This window comes from Dryobates pubescens, chromosome 16, assembly GCF_014839835.1.
Source record: "Dryobates pubescens isolate bDryPub1 chromosome 16, bDryPub1.pri, whole genome shotgun sequence".
Classification (NCBI taxonomy): Eukaryota; Metazoa; Chordata; class Aves; order Piciformes; family Picidae; genus Dryobates; species Dryobates pubescens.
Window position 1 is genome coordinate 14,667,084 of NC_071627.1, and position 6,697 is coordinate 14,673,780.

The following is a 6,697-nucleotide window of genomic DNA, read 5'->3' on the forward strand; positions in this document are numbered from 1 at the left end:
AAGGGCACAGGGCATAAATGGAAACCATATAGTGTTCCATAGCAATATCACAACCCACATGACAGTACTGTGCCCAAGGGTAAGAGGGACATTCCATTCATTAGATATGTGATTAATGGCAAACAATGATAATGATAATGCTAATGTATTTATCATATGAAAGGAAAAAAAAAAAAGTGAAATAGAATTATCCAAATGAAAAGGAAAAAAAATATCTGCTGAGCATGATGTATTAATCTACCATTCTGTTGAATTTGTATTCTGGTACTCCTCTTAGTAAAGCACCGTGTGCCATTTTGGGGTATTTAGTGCAATATTTAATTTAAAGCTGTGATTGACTTCTGGAAAATCTAACAAGCATTTAGTTTCATTTATTAACATCTAAAGATGCAGTATTCATCATCAGTGATTTTAATTAATGTTCCCCTTCAGCAGTGATATACAACAGTTAGGTGACCTTGATGAGAGAACATTCCACACTATTAAATAATAGACATCCAAAAGATTATTTTGATTTCTGTGTCTGCCTGATTCATTTATTCCTTTGGCAAAGCCTGTTCTTGGTAGAATAAAGCCATGCATGCAATGAGACAATCTTTGAATTTTAATCCATTTTTCTTTTACTTCTAAATTGAAGTTTAGCTTCCTTTGGGGGGGATTATTGCTTGATATTTAAGGTCACTCCCTGATGAATTGTTTTTTGTCCAGTGACTGCTTGTGCTTTGGAAGTTCTCTTATCTTTTCCAAATAATTCTTGTAATACACAGACCAAAAGTTGCAAGTTTACACTTTTTCTCTTACACTGTAATTACTGTTTTGCTTTCAGTATTTCATGAATCAAATTTTCTCAGGTCATGGACTATCTGCTCCTTCTTGTTAAATTATGAATTCAAGAGAAACATAAATATGAGCTATTTTTGCTTCTAGAGGTCTTGAAAAAGACCTTTTATTAGTGTCACTTGTTTGCAGGTAGCTAGACACCAGTCTAGCTGATAGCATAACTGATGATTCAGCAAGTAGGGGAAAGTGCTGTAAGCATATATCCAGCTATTTCCTAAACATCAGACTCTTGTAAAATGTGTTATATTGTATTGGTATTTTCCTCTACTTGGAAAAAAAAATTAATTTAATTACAGGGAAAAAAATAAAAGAGCAAAAAGAAAAAAAAAGGAAAAAAAAAGGTCTGCTGTTTATTTAGGGATCACTTGAACTCTGATGTCAGCATACAAACTGTCTAGCACAAGCTCTGTTTCTGTTATACTGACTACCCTGAAGCTACCCAAATGTACGAACGTTGAAGTTACTTGGTAATTTTCCTGTCATTCTTGGTGTAAACACCATGGATGAAACTTCCATTTAAATCAACGCCCTTGCTGCTTCCATTGCTATTTTTGCACTCACTTTCAAGTATAACTTGAGTAGGTATCTCACCAAGATATGTTTAATGGTCTAATGTTTTCATTGCAACAAGGTCTTAAGTAGGATGTTTGAAGGAATTATATGTGGTTCCATTCAAATGTATGCAACAGCACTACAAGACATTAAGAGCTGTGTTACTGTTATGTATTTCCTCGAAGAGTGGCTGGCAGTGGACATATGGGACTAAGAAAGCCAAGTTCATAGTCAGCTCTGACCTAGTCTAGCTGGTTGATTACCATGGTGATCTACTCCTGCTTTAATTTAGTCATCTGTAAAGTGACTGTGATAGTATCTGTGTTACCAGGGTTCTCTGAAGCATCATGAAAAATAATATTTAAATCTTTAAAATTGTTACAAGGGTTACCAACAATGCTACAATAATTACTCACTGTGAAGGAAAATCTGTATCCAATTAGCTTCCCCAATGTTGTGTGTAAGCTAAAGGGAAGGAAAAAAAAAATGTATTTATTAGAATAACAGTTGAAAATAATTGGAATTATAATTGGAATATTCCAATTATAAACAGTTCTAGGAATATTTGATTAAATATTAGGTATTTTTAATTAAATGTAGTTAAATTGGTTTAGTAGATTACAGTAGGAATGTGACAGAGCAAAATATTCATTTGCTTTTGTATTTCCTTCTAATAAAATTTTACCTTCCTATTTGCCACTGTAATCTTCTCTTGACTTTATTCTGTTGTCCCTCATTTCCTTAGCATGTTTCTATATGTCCCCAAACTTTTTGCTATTTTAATTTTCTAGCTTCTTGCCATGTTTCTGGAGGCTCTTATTTGCAAGCAAAACATTTCAACCTACCTCTAGGATGACAGTGCAACATGATTCCACCTGCTCCAAGTAAAATCATAAGGTGTTTTTCTGACTTTTCCTCACAGATGAATCCATCTCCTCTTTAGGCAGAAACAAGCATGATTTGTATTTTGCTGCCTCCATCCTCCCGTACATCACTTTGTTGCTCAGACTTCTATCTATGCCTTCATGTCTAGGTTATCACAATACTTATTGTAAACAAAAATGTGTAGGATAGGCTTTTCTTATCTGGGCAATCAGTAAGGCCGTTCTCTACTCTTCCTCTGGCATCTGATTGCTGTAATCCTCTCCTTTATCCTAAACCCACGGTCTAGAACACCAGTGTAAAAAGAGATTTGCCTCAGTAATTGCTTTCATTACCATGTACCTTGTCTCTTTTCTGTTTCACCAAATAGAAAATACTTGTTTCTATTTTCACTAAACAGATGGAAAAAACCTTTTCTGTAAGCTGTCAGTCATCGCTAAGAGATCAGTCATCACATCCTGCACCTTGATGTCAGCCTCTAATCTACATATTTGAACAAATGTTCCCTTGCATGGCTATCATTCTCTTGGGGGTTAATCTTTCAGAAATAAATGCCATTATTTGAATACAAAACACTAACACCTTTCTACTGTCACCTTTCTGCTGTTTTGTTGGGTGTGATCTTATTTGCACAATTTCTTCAAGCAGACTACTTTGGGGATTTCACACCTCTGTCTAAACTCGTATTTTCATCATTTTTCAAGTAGACAGATCTATCTGTCAACTGTTCCTTTATATAAAGTTTACCAAATCAACTCTGAAGTATGAAAACTATTACTGAGAAAAATGTCATGGATAAATATCCTTAATTTACTTCACAAAATGGTTCACGAGAACACAAAGGTAATTTCCTAAAATGTTGTGGCTGCTGATGGACTAACTACTGCTAGTTTGTCCTCAAGCATTTCAGACTCAGAACCTATGAAATGTGAAGCATTGTTATGTAAAATGTCTTTGAATTAAGTTTATAAATATGACCTGTAATTGACTATATGTTTGCTCTTAGAGGCAGTCTTTGAATTGGCCTAATATTTCCTAACGGAATTGTCCTAATATTTCTAAGTCTCTGTCAAAGTTCTCAATACTGTAGTTTAGAGTTCTCTGTCAAAAGCTTTTTAGCGCCCAGGAACATAAGCATATCACCGTCCTCTTGCTTTTGAAGGGGTTTGGATAAATCTAAATAATTCTTCCAGTGTTCCTTTGACTAGAGATTTTACTTCCATTTATGTTTGATGATGGCACTACATATACTATATATAAATCTAATTACAGAAGAGCCTTAATTACAGAAATAACTGAGCTATTCTTTTAACTTGTCTCACAACATACAATCCCTCGTTAGACTTGTCTCTGTGAAACATTTATTTAATAAATGAAAAAGGTGACTCTGAAAAAGCATTATCAAGCATAAAATGACCCAGGATTTTCAAAGGAAACATTAAATCAAGGGAAAAAATAGCACCCAGGCAATTCCCATTCTTCATCACTTGCTATGAAATGATGTTCAGATTACTGAATTGCATTAATAATTTATGCCCAGCCAATATATTTGGTGTTTTTAAAATTAATGGGGCATTTGAAAGTAATTAACATTGTGGTTATTTATATACACTAGACAATAAAACTTCTATTAAAATTTCATTAAAAATTTACTATGACCCAACAAGAGTAAATTAATTCAGTAGAAGGGCTAGAATTTCAGTCATTTTTCCTTTTTTGGTCTAATAACAGAATCACTTAAAAATTGTTTAGTTTTATTGGTTTTGAAAAGAAATGTACATGTATTCTGCAGGATTGCTTATAAATATTTCAGATACAAGATGATATTTTTTTTCCCCCCATTGAAATGAGACCTTCAGTATTGCAGATTTTGATTTCAGATTTTCCTTGCTGTAAATGTTGCTTCCTCTTTAGTATGCAGAAGATTAAGAGGTGTGTTTAAAATGTATTTTAAAAGACTATATTAAAAAAAAAAAATGAAAATCCCACAACTTATTTACAAGATACCCATACTATTAAAAAAACCACAACAACAACAAACACAAACAACAACAACAACAAAACACAACAAAAGAACAAGATAATCAGTGGCTGGGACAAGCTGTTAAAATTTTGCCCTTCATTACTTTCCTTTTTAGATTAAATCACTGAAATTTGTGAAATCTGTGGAGATTTAGTAAAATATAGCAGATGGCAGGTGCCGAACAAAGTGCTGTGAGACACTTGGTCTAATTTTTCATTCTCCATCTTAGCCTGTAGATATTTCCCAGGAACAATGTGAAGCATCACTTAGGTGGTGTGAAAGGTCTGGAAGAACAAAGCAGTAGACCTTGCTGCATTGCACACTGCAAAGGATTTCTATGTCCCAAGGTCACACCACACATAATATATAAGCCAGTAATTTTAAAGAAGAGAATGTGTAGACCATGCAGACATTACATATTTGTCCAGACATAAATCTTTCTTTATCAAATTATACCTATGCAATTAGGGAGAAGTAATAATCATATTAGAACATTTTCCTGTGGAATAATCAAAATAGGAATTAAGTTGTGTGAATAAATCATGCATTACTTATGGGAAGCACACACGTTGGGACTACTGAAGTGCTAAATCAAATTTCACCTGCAATTTGTCCCATTTATTCATCATTCTGCTAAGCTAGCTCAGGTCTGTGTTTCAGTATTTATGATATGGAAACAGAACCCTTATTTGGAGCCTGAAATTAAACTGTCTGTTGCCTTGAAATTTTTCTACAGAATTGAATACAGTATCAGAAACAATTGAAGAAAAATAAACAAGGCAGGGGAAGACAGGAAGCATCACTATAACAGCTTCCAGCATTTTGATTTATTTTTTTTTTAACCCCACACTGTTCTTCCTTAGTATTAATCCTTATTGTAACAAACTTATGATGAGGAAGTTTGAAAACTGAAGCACTAGCCAAAATGTCACCGTATTGTTTTCAGCAGACTGGACAGCTCTAAGATGCGGTGTATCTAAACGGTATACTATATGTTATTTTACTGAAAAACCAGCATGACACTCATGTGAAGTTTACCTAAAAAGAAAGACCATGGAGGTAAGTATTTCCTTGAACATAACCACCACCAAAGCTGAAACATTTATGAATTACTTTTTATTTTTTTTAAATATTACATTGCATTTGTTTTTAAGTAACTTCTGCTGCATCTTGACATGTTGGACACAAGAGGAGGTTCACACTTCCTTCCTTAGGTAATTTAAGTAGTTTTCCAGCCCTGGAGAATGTATCTTGGCATTTACATATCTCTTAGTTGACTGTTAAATGAACCTAGAATTCCGTCTTTTGTCCTTTGATTTACACACAGTTGTGCCTCTGAAGCAACTTGCCATAGGTGCTCAGAAGTTAATATTTGGGGTCCATTCCTCCTTCGTGAGGTGTCAGATTTTGTGTAAGTCAAATGAGTAGAGAAAGATATGCTTGGTTGTAATAACCATAAAAAAAATTTAAGTCTGCTTAAGGCCGTAGTGCTGAAATAATCTGTTCTGGTACCAAACTTGTCTCATTCCTGCATTCAGCATGTAGTGATCCTATGGTTATGCTATGGTTAGTGTGTGCAGAAATTAGTCTTTGCACACATGTTCCTGTGCTTTGTTTGGTAAGAGTTGGATGAATTTCATTTCATGTCTCAGAAACACCTTTGTACTGTTATCCACTGAACTTTGCCAATTCAATGCCATCAAAGAAAATGATAGGGTTAGCAAACATCCCAGAAACTGGACCCTGCAATACTATTTTATATGTTGTAATGTGAGGACATGTCATTCAATTTTTTTTCCTGGAGATATCTTTTCACTGTTGTCACACAAAAGGTATGGTCTCTAAGTCACTCTGCTTGTATTTCATGATTTAGCATTTTTCTGTGTTACCAATGTATTCTATATCTGATGCTTTTTTAAGGCTGGTTCCGGGAGTGTCTGAAGATGTCTCGTGCCTTGAAACACAAAAACATTAGCAGCACTCTTTGTTGTAGTGGGCTTTTGCTTTTTACTGGTCAGACTGTTGTCTGTGGTTAATATTAATGAAAGCTGTATGGGTGAAGTCGCACTTCCTGAAGCATATTCACTTTGGCTTATTCAAGCTGCGTTAAGGCCCTTTCTACTGGGTACTGGTTAGTCTGAATGTTTCTAGAGAAACTGGAATCCCGTCCAGGCCAAATACTACAAGAGCTCCTCCTACTGGAGCTAACAGGGGGGAAAAAAAATGTATATATATAAAAAAATCCCGGCATTTGTTATTCTGCGTTGCCTCATTTGAAAGATCTTGTCATGATACTGCAAGGCTTTTGTACATATTTATTTGGAAGAATATTGTTTGCAATTTTGCAGAGAAAAGTATAATTTTCTTCTGCAAATGATTTTCCAGAGTGAAGTCCCTAGC